The sequence below is a fragment of the Hibiscus syriacus genome, unplaced genomic scaffold (genome assembly GCF_006381635.1).
Source record: "Hibiscus syriacus cultivar Baekdansim isolate YM2019G1 unplaced genomic scaffold, ASM638163v2 tig00110328_pilon, whole genome shotgun sequence".
NCBI lineage: Eukaryota > Viridiplantae > Streptophyta > Magnoliopsida > Malvales > Malvaceae > Hibiscus > Hibiscus syriacus.
The window spans coordinates 6,164,173-6,183,999 of NW_024062685.1; the positions used below are offsets into that span (position 1 = coordinate 6,164,173).

Here is a 19,827-nt window from a genome sequence, read left to right on the forward strand (position 1 = left end):
AAATAGGTCATCGCATGTGTTTCTTTTTCAATAATTTTCTGAACTACTTAGAGTTGGGATCAAATTGATAAAATTTATAAAGATTGAAGTCTAAATGCATAAATGTGGAAAGCCAAACTGATCGAATTTATCAATGTGAGACGAAATTTGTTGGATTATTTGGAATTAAGATAAAATTAATAAAAATTTTAATGTCAAGATTAAATTGATTGAATTATTTTTAAAAAAGTAAAATTGGTAAAATATGTAAATATAAAAACTAAATTTTTTAACTATTTAGAATAGGAACAAAATTGATAGAATTTATAAGTATAGAAGATTAAATGAATAAATGCGAAGATCAAATTGTAAAAATTTATAAATGGGAGGGCTAAATTTGTTGAATAATTGAAAATTAATATCAATAAGTGTTGAGGATTAAACACAGAATTATATAAGACAAACAAGGTACCTGATAAAGTCACAAAGCTAGCTCAAAAAGACGATTTTGTTGGGAGGAATTTTCAAGAAGCCCCAACAGCAATACAGATGCTCCTCTACGAAGATAGTGTAGGATTACGATGACGATGACGATCAGGATCATAGGATAGTTTGCTTTTACTTACCCAAAAAAAATGGATTTTGTTACCAGCTCAACGAGGACTAAAATGTATCATTAGTGACTAAATTTATAAGATTTTTAGTTTGTTGATCAAAACAGGCCACACTTGGTAGTTTGATGACTTAAATTAAAATTATTAAATTTGGCCAGCTAAAAAAAGCATATTTCTAATGGCATCCCATAACAATCACAACTTTGAAGCAGACATGTTGCCATTTTTGTGGCAACCACAATTACAGCAGACGAATTCAGATAAAATGCATTCCCCATAAGATTTCAAAACCAGGTATCAAATATAATTTCCATCAAAAGTTTATGACCACAAGATTGACACTAATTCAAATCTTACAACAGCTATTAACATTAATGTTCTCAGGAGCATCACAATCACCCTACTACGCAACATGTTTGAAGGATGCATGGAAAGGAAGGACCAGAGAACCAATTCTCTGCCCTCCAAAACATATCCGGAAGGCCTGCCATCTCGAAGCATCACAAGTCGCAACAGATGGAAGGCCTGTATAATACATTAATTCCAGAGAACTCCCTCGAAATATCCCCGCTTTCAATGCTTCCCCACATGAACCAGACACAGGACACGAAAAAGCCAACTAAACCGAAAATGTAACTGACCATTAAAGCACTTACAAAGCCTTTAGAAACACTTCCTGTGGACAATGGATGGACCAGACTCATCGTACTCGCCCTTGGAAATCCACATCTGATGCAACGGGTAAAGCAAGATATGTCAGTCTCGGGCAACCAAAGTAAATGGAAAGAAAAATAGAAGCCATTTATATGCAAAATTATATTTCACCTGCTGGAAGGTGCTGAGTGATGCCAAGATAGATCCTCCAATCCAGACACTGTACTTTCTCTCTGGTGGTGCAACGACCTTGATCTTCATGCTGCTTGGAGCAAGGGCGGTGATTTCCTTGCTCATACGGTCCGCAATGCCAGGGAACATAGTTGAACCACCACTCAGCACAATATTGCCGTAGATCCTTCCTGATATCCACATCACATTTCATGATAGAGTTGTATGTAGTTTCATGGATTCCAGCAGCTTCCATTCCAATGAGAGATGGCTGGAACAGGACCTCAGGACAACGGAATCTCTCAGCACCAATAGTAACGACTTGTCCATCAGGTAACTCGTAGTTCTTCTCTACAGAAGAGCTGCTTTTGGCAGTCTCCAATTCCTGCTCGTAGTCCAGAGCAACATATGCAAGCTTCTCTTTCATGTCACGGACAATTTCCCGTTCGGCGGTGGTGGTGAACATGTAACCTCTCTCAGTAAGGATCTTCATCAAAGCATCGGTAAGATCACGACCAGCAAGATCTAGACGGAGAATGGCATGTGGAAGGGCATATCCTTCATAAATTGGCACAGTGTGAGAGACACCATCACCGGAATCCAGCACAATACCTGTTCCAATAGGTAGATAGTTCACTATATTGTGGTGGATTGATTCAAAACAATCTATAGAACTATGAAACATTTAGAGGGATTTAATGAACCTGTTGTACGACCACTGGCATACAGAGAGAGAACGGCCTGGATGGCAACGTACATGGCAGGTACATTGAAGGTCTCAAACATGATCTGGGTCATCTTTTCTCTGTTGGCCTTGGGATTCAGAGGTGCCTCAGTGAGAAGAACAGGGTGCTCCTCTGGAGCAACACGGAGCTCGTTGTAGAATGTATGATGCCAGATCTTTTCCATATCATCCCAGTTGCTGACAATACCATGCTCGATGGGATATTTCAAAGTAAGGATACCTCTTTTAGATTGTGCCTCATCTCCTACATAGGCATCCTTCTGACCCATCCCAACCATGACACCAGTGTGACGTGGTCGACCAACAATGCTGGGAAAAACTGCCCTGGGAGCATCATCACCAGCAAAACCAGCCTGAATGATGAACAAAATCAGCTCAACCAAGACAAAGTTAAGCTCTTCATCAAAGAAATAAACAATAATTGAGAGAATAACTTAGGTCTACAAGTCAACTAACCTTCACCATTCCAGTTCCATTGTCACAGACAAGGGGTTGAATATCCTCGGTATCGGCCATCCTTTAAAATTCTACAAACAAGAATGAGATAGCAACTTGAGTTCAAGAAAATAACTATCAACCAGGAATCTTTCATTTCAACTAATTAGAAACATAACCCAACCCAGAATCATAATTTACAATTAGTTAACTAAAAACCCAACCAAAAATCTAAACCACCGTGATGTAAAACGTTTCTATCAATATCAGTTTGAGTTTACTCAACCCCCTCCCCTTACAAAATCAGCCGCAACCCAGAGCCACCTATCCCGTCGTACGGAATATCTAGCTTTAGATAAAAAGAAAAAATCTGACCGAACCGAACGAAGGATTATCTCGGTTATGACAATGGTGGACCGGATAGGTCAATTTTGATATATTGATCGACTGATTCAGTTTTTTATATATAAGAATTTAATTGACCAATTTACACCCCTTTAAGAAAGAAAAAGTTTTGTTAGCCCACCAAATTCAAAATTCTAAACTAAGACAACATTCATGAACGGTTAAGCAAGCTATGGACAAGAAACATAATCACTCGTTCAAAGTAATAAAAATAAAAATCAGAGCCTCCAAATAACTTCAGAATAAAACTCGGGAAATTAATTAAAATTACAACATGAAAATATTTACCAGAACAAGTTGGAAACCAACATGAATTTTCTCATGAAGATCTACAAAGAAATCGAAAATGCAATGCAGCAAACCTAGCTAAGTAAAGATCCAATAAAACAGAGAAGCGGAATCTATATCAAACTCTCTGGAAACTAAAATCACTTTAGATCTCAGTTTCATCATCGGCAAAACATCAAAATCTACAGATCGGTTGATTTTTAAAGTAAAATATAAGCAAACTAAAAGATTTACCTGAATGAGAACGGAAGCAAGGAGAAGTACTAGATGGAGAAAGAGGGAGACGAAGACGGAAATGAAGACTGAATGGAGAGAAAGACGTATATATTAGGGATGGCAACTCAACCCGAATCCGACGGGTTCCGACCCGATCCGACCGATCGGGTCGGATTTTTTAAAAAATTTCGGGTTCGGGTCGGGTCGGGTTTTTTTTTAAATGTACTGTTCGGGTCGGGTCGGGTCGGGTTTAGGGTGAAAAAAATCCGACTCGACCCGACCCGAAAAATATATATAATTTTATCCTATATATTTAGGGATAATTACAATAATGTCCCTCCATATATAATTTTTTCAATTAAGTCACTGTTTTCATTGAATAAAATTTTTTTATTATTATTTCGGGTCGAGTCGGGTCGGGTCGGGTTTCTAAGTCATATATTCGGGTCGGGTCGGGTCGGGTGAAACCTTAATTTTGTCGGGTCGGGTCGGTGGCCCAAAACCCGACCGACCGACCCATTGCCATCCCTAATATATTATATATTATATATATATATATATATATATATATATGAATAAAAATTAATAGACAATAAGAAATGTAACCTAAGGACTAAACTTAAAATGAAAATTCTAATATTCACCTAATTGATTTTTACTAGTTATTGAACGAATAATCGAAATGGTCCCTCGGGTATGTTAATGCGAGAGCCAATTCAGATTACTTCCTAAATTAAAGGACTAGATTGGAATCTAACCTAAAGTGAAGGCTCTAATTAATAACCTAATTAATTATGTCAAATGAATATCTAATTAAAGTTTTGGGACTAAATGTGAAAAGTCTAAAGTTAAGGGACTAAATAAGTTAAGGTTCTAATTATTAATCAGATTAATTATTTTGATCGGAAAGTCAATTTTAATACTTGGGCTTAAAAGCAAGGACCAAATTAAAAATTCCTCTAATCTTGAATTTAAGGACTAATGTGTGAAGAAACTAAGTCTAAAGAACTAAAATAAACTCAAAGTGTTAACATGCTAAAGTAGAATAAATTAAATTGAACTTTAAGGTAACATAATAATTTACCTCCGTGAACATACCTGAAAAAATAAAATTAGAATATTACTAAAATAATCTAAAAAAATTAAAAGAAAAATAAATAATTAAGAAAATAAAATAAAATAGACAAAAATAAATAATTAAATGAGAATAGCAATATAAAATAAATAAGTGTATTGTCAGAAGTTTGATTCGAATAACCTGATAATAAGATAAAATATTGATGTTAGTTAGATAATTTAAAATAAAGACCAAATTGAAATAAAATAAAATAAAAATCAAGGACTGAATCCCAATAAAATGAATCAATTAAAATTAGGGACTAAATTAAGATATATAGAAATGTTTAGGGGTTAAATAGTAATTAATCATATCTATTAAAGTTAGTGACTAAATTAAAACAATTATCAAATTAAGCATAAAATTAAATAAATAAACATGAATTAAAATATAAAAACATGGCTAATGTTGAAGGAACTGAAAAGAAATAAACCAAAATGTTAGTATTGAAAAATAAAAATTGTGAATAACAAAATCAAGACAAAAATCGAAATAAATAAGGAATTAAAAGAAAACATGTGACCAATTTGAAATTTATGAAACATATGATGGTTGAGGAGAGGATTTGACCCTTCGTCCAAAACACTTTAAATTCAATCGCTTTAAATTCAAAAACATATGTATTAAAAGAAAACTCTTGTTTATGAATTAAAGAATGAAATATTGTGATAGAATTGATCTTAAATGACGTGTGCGTCTAACCCTTTAGGCTTGACGGCGAGGGTGAGTAGTATTTGTAAACAGTAACTATCTAGTAAAGATTCAAGTGTTGATTTTACGACTTGATAGAATTATCTTTCAAAAATAAATTTAAAAAATGGATTGATTTCCCCTGCAATCATGATGTATCGCTTAAATATTGGCCCACAATTACATATCTCCTAATTAGTTTCTTAATGTCCATGTTTGATTTGAAATTAGACTTTTTCGATGCTGTTTATCATCGTAATCGAATCCTTTTGGAAATATCTTTGCAAACAATGGTTTCCAATTCTAGCCAAATTACCCGGACAAAATTAGGGTATGGCATTATTGAAGTAATATTATTTTTTAAATTTTTTTAATTAGTAGATTGTATGTTATAGTTAATTTTATTTCGTATTAATTTTTTATATGTTTTTAATTTTATGCATATAATTTGGGTAGATTTAGATAAAAGAAAAAGAAGGAAACAAGATTTAGAGCTTTAGTGGAATTTTTTAGAGCAAACAAGTCAGTTGATATAGTTTTTAATTAAAATGTTTGATATTATATGTATCCATTATTTTTATGATATTTAGAATCTTGAATTTAAATTATATATTTTATTTTTTGTTTAGAATATTTTTAGTGGTTTTTAAGCAAATGTCAAAACAAATATAGTGATATAATATAATTAGTATTTTCTATAATACGATGATGCTAATTCATTTAAGAAAAAATATATTATTTTGTTAAAATGAAGGGAAAAATATATTTTTAAGGGTATGTTTGTTTGTAAGTAGTTTATTGTTTTACAAATTAGTATATTTTATAGTATATGGTAATGAAAGAAAAAATAATTTTATAAGTAATATTATATTTTAAATTCATTGTTATTTATTAGTTAAAATTATGAATAAGATGTAAGTTAGTAGTATATTTATTTTGATTTGTGTGTTCTGATTCAAAATATATATGTTTTTGATCATGCATATAAAATGAGCAACAAGTTTTTGATGATTATCCATTGTAATGGACAAATTGTGAAAACTAATGTTGGGGTTGTATTGCAATCTAAAAGCCCTATAAACATGGTGTTTAAAAGGGGCATCACACTTCAAAAAATGAAGGAGAAGATAAAAATGAAAATTGGAGGTGAGATTGATTGTTTACGGTAAAGATGGAAGACATTTCACAATCCATCAGATATTATGCAATATGTAACACCCTAAATCCGATTGGGCCTAAAGTGTCACACCGGGCCACCAAAGCGACCCTTGATTTTCAAATTGATCATTTCTTTTCAAATGTACTGAAGGTATCATAAATACGACATAAAATAATTGTTATAAAATCATTTTACAAAACTAGAGCTCCGTGACACATAATTTAAAACAAATAGTACATTTGGAAGATTACAACTCAATTACATAAGTAAGATCCTATGAATTCACATGCCTACTAAGCTGCAAACAGTACTCTGTCGGAGATGCTGGAAGTCCTGCTATGATGGTGTTGCCGAACCGCGGATGCTAAAGATATGCCCACGAAAACATTTGAAGGCTGAGCTTACAAAGCCCAACAATTCAATTGCTAATCTAGAGTAGCATAAGAACTTCATAATCATAAGCATGCTGAAGACATGGTACTAAGCAACAGGTACATGCATTTCTTTCTTGGACCTACTGGTGTATGATGTCACAGGTATGCAAACATGTATCAAACAAACATAAGGTAGGTCTATTGATGTGGTCAGAGGAATTTTACATACCTTAGGACAACACACTAGCCTACCTTGTATACCCAAGAGATTATGGGTAAGATCCATAATTTACATGTATGGGAACTTATATCCCTAGCTTAGGGTAAAAACTGAAATCTATGTGCACCAAAACTTATAGCCTTAGTCTATTTTGGTTACTCGAGAGGTCGGGGTGATGACCAAAATTTATGTGCATCGAAAGCTCCATTCCGAACCTAGTCAAGCATAAGGTACGATTTCAAAATTTATGTGCATCAGAATTCGTACTAGTATGACCCATAATTTACGTGCATCAGATGCGTACCATTAGACATTATCCGGATATTTACAAACGAAGGGTGATCATCAAAATGCTAAAGTAACTCGGGTGTCCTAACTGTTTCCTGAGCGTCACACAAAGGCTAGTTTTAAGAATTCTTATCTATAACGTTCATATGGTTATCATACATGTATTATCTTATCATTATTATCTTTATACCAAGCTTAACATATCAGACGTACCAGATTGATGGGACTAAACATGCATGACTGACACAAACGAACATGGGATAGGTCTGGTGGTGTGGTCAGAGGAATTTACGTGCATCTAGGAGCAACACCCCAGCCTACCTTGAATATGAAATAGTACAATTTACGTGCATCGAAAACTTACCCAGTAAACTGACCTGACATATTAACCCACTTCTCGTGAATGTTTGGGTCTCGCACCCTAGTTAGCCCCTGAAGTGCCTCGCGCACTGGTAATGCCCCACTAGGAAATTAAGGTAACCTGGGTATACCTTAACATACTGGACTCACTAAGGTAAAGTCAATGTCATACTAGCTGATATCTCCCTCGTTCTCTCATCTAGAACATTAGACATAGGCTTACTTATTATCTGAGGAACTGGATAGCCCGATATCTATCGCGGGTTCGTTTCTGAAGTATCGATACCCTATGAGTTTCGGGTACCAAAAATGCATTCTGCCACGAAATTGGGGCCTCAGTATCGATACTGACACCTGAGTATCGATATTGGCCCTGCAGTATTGATACTCCACTTGGCAGTATCAATACTCTTCCCCTATAACCATAATATTTGCCCTAATTTAACCAGTATCGATACTGTTCATCCCAATATCGATACTTGAACCCTGAAACTAATATTTGAGTCTCGAGAAACACTTGAAAATCATCCTAAAGGCCATAGTTTGATTCTAAACCATGTACCAATGTTATGGGTAGTTATCTAGGGTCTTAAGGTGTAATAAAACATATATTAAACAACAAATTTGTGATTTAAGGCATGAATCAAATATGAAACCCTAAATGCTCAACTACACAAATCTTAGTAATTTCTTGTGATTTATACAAACTTAATACTCCAAATGATTAAAAATACACTACCTTGATGTTAGAAACCAGAAATGAACCTCCTTGCTTAGCCATAATCCTTTTATTGGGTGATTTGGATGAAAACACTCACTTTTCTTGCAAAAACAAAACCCAAAGCTTGAATCTTAAAAATGATTTTGTTGGGGGGCATTTAGGACGAAAATGTAATAAGAAAAAGGTTCAAGACCTTACCTTAAAGCTATAGTTACTTGGAGGAAATGACAGAAGAAGAAAAAAAAGAAGATGGAGAGGAAAATTGAAGGCTCACGTCCAAAATGGTATAAAACCCCAAATCTTATTTTCAAAATCCAACAATGTTCTAATTACACTTCTAGTCCTTGGTCTTTTATCTCATATTTAAAAAACTCCTTTTTATGGCTAATTGGGCCCAAATCCAAACCCAATTAAGACCAATGACTTTACTTATGAATTTAACTATGTCCACTTACCTCTCGAGTAAACCCGAAACTACTAACCTGAAATTTGGGGTGTTACAATATCTCTTCGAGATGATAGTGAAGTTGGAAGCATAATTGCACATGAATTAACAAATACTCGAACTATTGAGTTTATATGTTGAGGTGAGCGGAATATATGATGTTCTCGACTCATCTAGAAACGTTTTTAAAAATTCATCTCAATTAGTTTTGGTAGTGGGATTGAGGGCCTAACATATCAGTTCAAAGATAGTTTTGTCACAATTCCATAATAAAAAACTAATAACTTAATAGTTTAGGGGTATAAAACTAAATATGTTCCTTATCCAGTACCTATGCTCAAAACTCTACTTTTAAGACAAAAAAGGGTATTTTCTCTATTGAAAACAAGATTGATATCTATATGCTTACAGATAAATAAAAGAAATGGCATATACTATAATGTATTATAGTATTGTTTTCACATTTGATAATTTCATCGAACAACAATATGAACTGTCATTACAGTTATTTCACGAATTAATCTACCTCAGTGATTAAAGAAATGTTTGTAATTCCTAGAGGTTTTAGGTTCGAACACTAGAGATTATAAGGTAATTGAGCGTTCATTATTAAATGATTGAGACTACCATAAATTAATAGAAAAAGTTATCATTATAATTGGGGTATATCTTATCTGATAGGTCCAACTTATATTTAGGAATTGCAAATTCTCTATTTTTATTTTAGAATCAAATTAAGTTTGAATATGAATCTACGTAAGTAATTATATTGATTAGGACAATGAATATTCAAGAGTATTTATATGCATTTACTCTAAATTCATAAGAAATAATAACTCGAATATTTAACTAAAAGAACGAATCGAATATCCGAACATCTAATCCTCAATTTATATGCATTTACTCGTCTCGTTGCTCGTGAAGCTCGTTGCTAATCAAGCTCGTTATCTGTTAAGCTTGATGCTCATTGCTCATCAAGCTCGTTATCTGTTAAGCTTGATGCTCATTGCTTGCCTCGTTGTTCATTAAACTTACTGAATTTTTTCCTTATCTTCTTAATTATAAGTAAAATCTATTGATACGACATTAATTAATATAAACATAAATTAATAATTTAATCAAAAAAATTCAAAAGAGTATGAAGTAAATTTAAAGGTTAAACTCTAAATTAACAATCCACAAATATATTAAAATAAATAAAAAAATGTTTGATTTTCTAGTGTATGAAATAATTTTTTAAGATAACTAGTAAAAAATTATATAAAAAAATTAACGAGCTGTTTGCGAACTTATCGAGTCAAGTTAACTTTACTCGGCTCAACTCATTAAGATCTTGAGTCAAGCTCGAGTTTGAGTCGAGTCAATCCGAATCGAATTTTTACTGAACTTTAACTAAATCGAGTTTGAATTATTCACAAGTTGTTCTGCTCATTAATCACCCCGAGGATGGCCTATGGACATTGGAAGACAATTTGAAAGGTGAATATCCCACAAGTGTGTGTTCCTATGGTTTAATCCTGATTCTTTATATCTATATCGAAAGCGAAAAAATTATTATTATTATTATTATTTTAAATTTGGACTTTGGGTTATAAAAAAATTCAATTGTAATCCACTATTACCCGGAAAAAATTAAATTTTTTGACTCGACTCAACTCAAATTGAATTCGAGTTATAATTTCATAAACTCGATCAGAATTAAAAAAGAAAAACTCAAATTCAATCAATTATAAATACAAATCGAATAACTCAAATTTTTTTAAAATTAATTATTGATTTTCAAGTGAATTATATCCCTCAACTCTGTATAACATATCGCATATGAAAAAAATAAATTATACGATTATAAAAAATTTTCAATTGAAATCAAATATATTAAAATATTTATCAAATTAAATAAAACTTGAAAACTCAATTCAAATTTTATAAACTCAACTCAACTCGAAAAATTTCAAATCAAGTTTGAGTTAAAATAGGACTTATCAACTTGAATAACTCAAAATTTGTAGACTCGATTCATAGAACACCTATCCCTATGACGGACTGATAAAACATACCAAAACCAGTCATTCGTTCATATGAAGCAGCAAGCAACTGATAGCCTATTGGATGGGCTTAACTAATTAAGCACACACATCAACTAATTCGTGCATTCCCACCCAAAAATCAAGAAAATCATGGCACCGTCAAATCACTCCACTAAAACGAGACAACGTTTTTGGAAGGTGCAGCTTAAAATAATGCCGCAACAATACTTGAGATGCAGGTAACCCCTGAAGCTCAATGTTAATCATATCAATTCCAAAATGCATTATTATTATGATGTCCCAATCAGCTCGGCCTGAAATCTGATCAGACATTACAGATAATTACCAAAACAAAAATTAAAATCCTCCCTGTCTCGATGCTTTGATGACCAAACTTGCAAATCATTCAGGCGAATCCGTGCGGAGCTGATATTAAACCAAGAAAGATACAAACAAAACATTATTCTGAGAAGGGATTAAAAACTATAGCAGGAGACCGATGAGAGTAATAGTCTACAGATCATTGAATCACATGGTAAGCTTAAAATCACACATGACTTCACACTGGCATGATCCAAGACAAATGAAGATGTTGTGTGATCAACTTTTGATATAATTGTTCTGATCAACTTTTCGCAAACTATGTCAAGTAAACCCACAGATATGAGCTTTGTGTGATCAAGCAGTATATTAGAGAATCTAATCACAGTCCACTGCAATAGTTATCTTTTAATCAGGGGAAGTTCCCCAACAAACAAAGAATTTGGCAGATGCAAAGCACAAATTAATTTGCTGCAAAAACCTAGCCAAACTAAACATATCGCATCACAACTTAGCTAAAGAAGGCATAGGCTGAGTTAGTAAAGTTGTGATGGCTGTTTAGGGTTGTTTCTTGATTTTCTGTGTTTTGTAAGGGGATTACTATTGTTGTTTTCGTTGTAATTTATTAATGAATAATATATGCACTCTTTTCCCCCTTCCGCTGATTAAGGAGCTCCATACAAGATTCATTAATCAAGAAGGGGTTTTTAACTAGGCCTATCATTCTTATAAAAACATATTGCATCACATTGATTCCGAAAGGAGTAAAAAAGTATAACAACTTAGCTGTAGTTACGGATTGCACTCAGGTAATTATTTAATTTTATTTTAAGAAGCAATTAGAGAAAGTAACAAAAGAAGAAAAAAACCCAAATTTAAAACATTTTAGGGTTTCAGTTTAATTTCAATCTCGAACCTCTTTTCTCTTTTCATTAATCTTCTTTTTGGCTACAAAAGTTGACAATCAAAAGCGCAAGATTAAACATATTTCAAATATATAAGACACTAGATATAGAACCATTTGCAATCATAAAGAGACCAGTTAAACCTTTTATTATACAATATAGCAACGAAATTATAGAAAATGAATCAGAAATGACAAAGAGAAAACCCAGATCTGAGATAATACGAAGAAGATGGTAAAGAGATACATACTGGGCTTTTCAGGCTTGCCATCGGTCCACTTGGAGATGGAGAAATGGACTTTCTCGCGAGTAAGGGCTTCCGTCTTGTAAGGTTCCTTCAAGCAGTTCCTCACGAGGTTGGCGCATATGTTGGAATAGGTGATGTAAGTCATGCCGGCTGCACGCCAGAACGGCACCGCCGCATTGGACGCCATTTTTCTTCTTTCTTTGGCTGTGTTGTGGCCGCGAGTACTGCGAAACTGTGGGAATTTGGAGAAATGTTCGATTTTCTTCTTCTTCAGTTTCTAACAGCCGATGCCCAATGGGGGCTATTTTATTCCTCGGTTCTGGGCCTATGAGCCTGGGCTTCTCTATCCCAATAAACATTTATCAATTGGGTTAATTCAAAATTGCACTTTTGATACCTCAACTATCATTTTTGTTTCTTTTCGCACATAAAAATTCCCCCCCCCCAAAAAAAACACAATTATACCTAATATATAGTATTGGTGTTGTTTTGATCACCCACCATAAAAATTAACAGAATTATTGATATGATATTTTTAAAAATATATCCAAAGATGACGTGACATCATTTTATGATGACAAGTCAGCATCACTACTAATTTTTTAATTATTGGTGACCAAAATAAAATAAAAACTAAATATGAAATATGATTTTGAAAAAAAATAGTTGGACGATCAAAATCGAACAAAAATAATGGTTAGGGTACTAAACATGTAGTTTACCCAATTTTAAATTAATGAAATTGAATTGGTGAACTAAAATCAAATTTAAACATGTTAAAAGATATTGAATAGAATTTTTCAAGGGTTGGCTAGATATTTGAGAGAATTTGTGCAGAAAATATTAGATTAAGAAAATAAAATTTAAAAAATAAATATTATTTTTTAAATATATTATTTTATTCCCGTAAAATATGTTTCATATGTATAAGTGCCCAGTTTGTTAGAATTTGGTTAGATATTGAGTATGCATATAAAGGTTGTATCTGTACCCAGTTTGTGATATAATGATTAAGCACTATTTCTATACATTTTATTTCAACATAAATTCAACATGGTATGACCGGCTTAATCAGGGGTGTGCAAATAAGAATAACAGATTTGATCTGAAAATTCGAACAACTGAAATATAATAAAAAGTAAAGAAAAATATAATAAGTAAAATTATAATTAAAATATAAATGATAAATCAATCTAAATTATTACTAATAAAAAATTATCAGAATATAATGATAAATTAGTTTTAAATTTTTCATCTAGAATAGTTGAGTTGTTAATATAAAAATTGAATGACTAAAACGCCAACATTTAAAATTGAATAATCAAAATATAAATTAAAATAACTAATTTGTAAGTTACTTTTACCAAAACATTAACGCCCTACAAATTGAGTGACTGTTTAGGTAGTTTACCTAAAATATATTTATTTAATTGATTGAATAAATATTGAATATCAACTTGGAAGGTGGTTTAAGCCATTTTCTATATATATGGAAACTTGAAACAAGCAGGTAGCTAAAACCTGAAACCATTGATCTCACGTGTATTCGTTATTTTAGGCTGCCCTGTGGGAGAGCTCCTCGATAAATATAGGGTTATTGGGCTTAGGGTTAAAGGCCCATTTATTTTTCGGATATTCGGATAATCCGAAATTAGAATTTATCTGATCCGTAACTGATTCGATCCTCAAATTTTTATCGGATAACTAGAAAAATCGAATCAAATATCCAAATATTCGGGTCGGATCATCGAATAAAAGGATCAAATCATTCAATTAGATATTTTTGCACACTCCTAAACTTAATCACTCGATCCATTTTTTTCTTTTGGGCTATGCTGGCCCATTTAGCTTTACTAGAGTTGGTGGAGTTGCCACAGGAGTTTCTTAGTTTGAGAATATTTTGTAATTTCTAGGGTTTTTCTTCTCCCTTTTCTTCTTCGTTCTTTTGCGTGCAGCCATGGAAGCTTTGGATTTCACTCATTCGCTGTATCTCCACCAACCATATACTCCAGGGACGATGCTTGTCGTCTCTCATCGCCTCGTTGGATTGGAGAACTATAATATTTGAAGCCAATCAACGAAGATCGCATTGTTTGTAGTACTCCAAAATTTTAGCAAGTGACCAAAATGTTTACCTCTTTTATTGTTCCTACTTGTCACGTGTGCCCCTTTGCTAATTAAACTCGATTGCCTTTTCCATAGAGTCACTACAAAACCCTTTGCTCTTTTACACCTTGATTTATGGAGATCGTATCTCTGTCTTTAGTTAGGATGAGTAAAACTTGACTCAATTTGAAAAATCGATCCTTTCGACTCGATTCGAATCAAGAAAATCTGACACGATTAAAAAAAATTCAAGTTCAAATCGATTTGTAAAATACAATTCGAATAATAACTTGAAATTTTTAGTAATTAGTGAATTAATTCTTAAGTTTGAGTCGAGTCTCTCAAATTTTATGATATATTATATCACATATAAAAATATGAAGAAATATGTTTGTATTGTATATGATTATAAAATATTTAAATTTGAATCAAATAATATCATAATATTATAAATATTTACAATTAAAATTAAATAGAAACTCGAAAATTGGACTCGACTTGACTCGAATTTAATAAACTCGACTCTACTTAAAAAAAAAATCAAGTCAACTATAAGTTGTAAAATAGGACTTGTCATCTTAAATAACTCAAATTTTTTTATTCAAATCGACTCGGTCGAATGCTCACCCTTGCCCATAGTGGTCATTGGTCGTTTTTAACAATTGTATACGATGTCACACGCATGAGTTGGGTTTTTCTATTGAAGCATAAAAGTGAAGAAATCATTCATTTAAAACAGTTTCTTAGTTTTATCAAAACACAATTTTCTGCTACTATGCAAATAATTAGAGAGTGGCAATAATGGTGAAATTTTAGCAATGAGTGTTTTTTTTTTTCCCTTGCTTGGTATCACTCATCAAAGCTTGTGTATTCACACTCCTCAACAGAACGGTGTGGCATAACGTATGCATCAATATATTTTTGAGGTGGTTCGTGTTTTACGTTTTCATTCAAATATTCCTGTAAAATTCTTGGGTGAATGTGTTGTTGCTATCATGAATAGGTTGCCAACAATCATTCTTATATGGAAAACTTCATTTGATCTTTTTGTGGTAGACCGCTAATCTGTCTCACTTGGTGCGTTTGACTGTTTGTGTTATGCAACTAGGCTTAACATTAAGGATAAGATTACCTCTAGAGCTTTACCTGTTGTTTTTGTTAGATATTTTAGTACTCAAAAGGGATATTTGTTGTTCAATCTTAAAACTCATGCTCTATTTGTCAATGTAACATGGCTTATAGTATCATTACCTTCTGGTAAGAAAACTACTTGGTGTAAGTGGGTTTACAAAGTAAAGTATAACGCTTTCGGAGAGGTTAAATGCTTTAAGGCTCGCCTTGTTGCCAAAGGTTACAATCAATGAGAGGGTGTTGATTTTGTGAAAATCTTCTCTCCTGTGGCCAATATCATCATGGTTCGATTTATACTTGTTGTGGCATCCATTTTTCACTGGTCTTTATGCCATATGGATGTGTTGAATGCCTTTTTTCAAGGCGATCTTCATAAAGAAGTGTACATGGATTTGCCTCCTAGTTAAGGGGTGTATGATTTGTCGACTGCAAAAGTCTCTTTACGGATTCAAACAAGCTTCGAGACAATAAAATGTGAAGTTGACTGAAGCTTTGTTGATTGTTGTTTTTTTACAAAGTAAAAATGACTATTTGTTATTCACAAAGAGACAAGATGATAAGATTGTGGTTGTTCTTGTCTATGTGGACGATCTATTCATTACGGGTAGTGATGAAGGACTAATTGAGGAAGTTAAAAACGCATAACATAATAGCTTTAAGGTGAAAGATCTATGGGAGCTGAAATACTTCCTCGGATTTAAAGTTTTAAAGGCCTCAAAGGGCGTTGTTCTAGGCCAGTGCAAGTATGCAGTAGAGTTAATTGCTGTACAGGGGGAGAAAAACCTAGTTTAACACTGTTGAAGCATAATTGTAGATTGATAACGGTGAAGTATGATGAAGGACATGAATGCTAGTGAAGCATTGCTTGATGATGCGGGAATGCACCAAAGGCTTATTGGGAGATTATTTTATCTAACACGTACTTGGCCTGATAATTGTTTGTTGTTCAACATCTAAGTCAATTCATGCATAAACCTAAACAATCCCACCTTGATACTGCCATGAAAGTAGTAAGGTAAATTAAGAAGAACCCAGGACAAGGTATTTTATTGAGAGCCTCGAGTAGTAAGCAATTAATTGCTTATTGTGATGCAGACTGGACAACCTGCCCTATGAGTATAAAGTATGATAGTGGTTTTTATGTCAAACATGGAGACATTATTAATTTCATGAAGATCGAAAAAACATACGACAGCTAGGTGTAGAAGTGTCGTTTAGGGTAGTGGTAATGTTGAGGTTTTTTATATCCAATCGCACAGGCTGCTATTAAAAAAGTCTTGCACTCGAGTAGGGGAAAAGATGCTCTGCCAGAGACCTCAGACAGCTAGGCGGTCATGGAGTACATGAAGGATCGACTCCAGATTTAGTCTACACATGGGGCACATAGGATTGAGGATGAGGTTATGTCTCTTACATTCTTGATTTGTCATTATTCTCCCTCGAAAGACAAGCCAAAAGAAAGGTAAATGCATTGTGGAATCAGAAGTAACCAAACTGATTTTTAGATTGGATCAATGGGATCCCAGTGAGTCTCGACGAGCTTGTAATAGGCAGACTCGACACTGAAGAGGTGTATGGAGTCTCATTTCCAGGCACAAGAGTCTTCACTTGTAAGAGTATCAAAGGATTTGACACTCATAATATGCCACAACACATTTTGCGGAGCAAAAAAACTCAACTTCGCGAAGTCTCAATTGCCATCAGATTGGGTGAGATCAGGGAAAGTGAGAGCAGATGTGTTTGCAGAATGGGTGAGGAAGGCACGCAAAGGACAAAGGGTAGGAACCCATGCATCAACCCAGGTTATAAAGTTTGTTTTCTTAACTTTGTTTTCTTCAAGTATATAAGCATATGAAATAGTCAAAAAAATCACATGGATATTAAATGAATACTTTAATTTTTTTACTAAATAATAGAGATTTTACCAATATTTTTCCACCGACTTCCAAACAATGTATCTTTAAGAGACTTTGATTCGCGTAAAAGATTATTACTAAGGGGAATAATCTTTTTCGGAATTACATTCTCAATTTTGGTTCACGAAAAATATTTTTTCAATAGTAACATTTTTTTGTTAAAATAGTGGAAATGTCATTATCTCCAAATTCTTAGGTATTAGACAATTTCTACCACTTTGGATAAGAATACCCTAGACTAATGAATTCTTTTTATAATGATCCTTCTCATTGCTTATTTTTTTGAACTTTACTAATAATTATAAAATTAATAATAGTATACAAAGAGTTTAATTTACTGAAGTATTAATAAATTTGGGTATTTAAATTATTTTTTATTTTTAATATTCAGTATATTATTTATTTTTAATTTCATGAGGTGAAAATATATTATTATAAAAATATAATTATTTAAAATAATATCTAATTTTAACTTATTAAAAATATATCTTATATATTAAAAAATAATATGTTTGGCCTTTTCCCCTCGAGACCATAATCTTATTTTTTATATTATATTATATTTTATATAAATAAATATGATACTTATGAAAATTATTTAAAAATATAAGTTTAATATACTAATTATGTTTCTAAAGCTTATCTATTCTTTAAAAGCTTATCTAATGATCGACCCCAATCATCCAGTCGCACGTTTTTGTTCCTGTCCCACTCGTCTACTATATAAAGACACTGTTATGGTCTCCTATGAACCATGTCCTGGTGAAGATCTTCTATCTCTGGAAGATGAAGACTTTGATTTACTTGAAGAAGATGTATGCGTAGGAGAATCTGATGGCATCACTTTCATTAATTTTTCTAAACATATTCAAGCTTTAACGCTCAAAAGCATGGAGCAAACCTTGGTGATCAAGGTTCTTGGCCGACAGATCAGTTATAATGTTCTACACACTCGTTGAAATTAAGAATTATCACTTTTGGATCAAATTCCCTAAATCTCGAATTAGTAGTTCGGGTCAATCCGAAGCCTAAAGTTGAGCCATTGGATCTTATTATATTAGTTGGACCAAGTTGTTGTTAGTGGGCTTGAGTTGGGTCCTAAGAGAGTAAATGAAGGGAGATGATTAATTCATGATAATGAAAGTAAAGGGACTAAAAGTGTAGTTTACCCATAGCTATTTTGGAAGCTGAAAATCCCTCATTATATTATGTTTTCACCTTGAACAACCCCCTTACACAACTCACCAAACACTCTTATTATCTTCTCATATTTTTTTCTCTTCTTCTATCTTTCTTTAAGTAAGAATCTCAAAAAAATTCAAGCCTAGTTGGATCCATCAAAAGTAAGATTATTAAACATCATCCTTCTAGCTTCATTTTGAGCTCCGTTTCACTAGTTTTTATCCATAGAACCAAAAATAGGTCTTGTGAGATTTGTGGGAATTTATGGATTCTAGCTAAGTTTTGAGTTATAGGGAGTTTGTTTAGATGTTATTTAACCCCTAGATGGATTGGTAATCCATTTTCTGCTTTTTTTTAGTGAAGGAGATGTGAGAAAGCTCAAGAGCTAAAGGAAAAGAAAAGTTAAATATTGAGTGAGTTGAGAAAGTTTTTAGCCATCCAAGAAGCAAGGTAACACCTTTACAACTCTTCCCTACTCTTAGTGAGTAGAAGTTCAAAATAGTTTAAATAGTTGAGTTGAGCATGATAAGCATTTTCAAGGTGAAATTTTTGTTTTAGAGTTATAAATGTATTTAAAGTCTCTATTATGACCCTTGTTGATCAAATAAATCTTTAAGCATGCTTGGGGACCTCACTAAGGTCTTTGGGATTGAATTATAGCATTTTAGTATGTGTTATATGATTTCTGCAGGTAAAGTATCGATACTAGTTCTTCGTTTTTCGGGAAATTCGTGAGTTTTTGGGCAAAAGTGTCGATACTCTTTCAAGACTATTGAAACTTTATGTCATATTTCGAAACTCTCATAAAGTTTTGAAACTAGGAAGAACATAATGTTTAAAAGTATTGATACTTATTTAAAGTATCAAAACTTGTGCAGTAATATCGATACTCTTGGGTTAGTATAGATACTTTCAATCTGTTTTTGGGTAAAAATGTCAGTTTTTAAGGGAATTAGACTCGAGGTACCTACACACTTCTTTTTATCATCAAGTAAGACTACAAGTGAGAATATTAATGATATTAATTACACTTAAAAACAAGATTTATTAGGATGACATAAAAATAGCCTTGGATGATGCTCGGAAAACGACTAGGACACCAGAGTTCCTT

The 19,827-nt window shown here is 32.8% G+C and overlaps 1 protein-coding gene and 1 pseudogene across 1 annotated transcript in view; one reads left to right on the forward strand and one right to left on the reverse strand.

Moving 5' to 3' along the window:
- The window catches only part of LOC120118561 (WAT1-related protein At5g64700-like), a 22,637-nt gene extending 19,913 nt beyond the window's left edge, over window positions 1-2,724 (forward strand). The window contains exon 9 of the mRNA XM_039138590.1: window positions 2,712-2,724. The gene's annotated coding sequence lies outside the window, so the exon portion shown is untranslated. The remainder of the gene's footprint in view (window positions 1-2,711) is intronic.
- On the reverse strand, window positions 854-3,617 carry LOC120118560 (annotated as a pseudogene).
- Window positions 3,618-19,827: the final 16,210 nt, after the last annotated feature.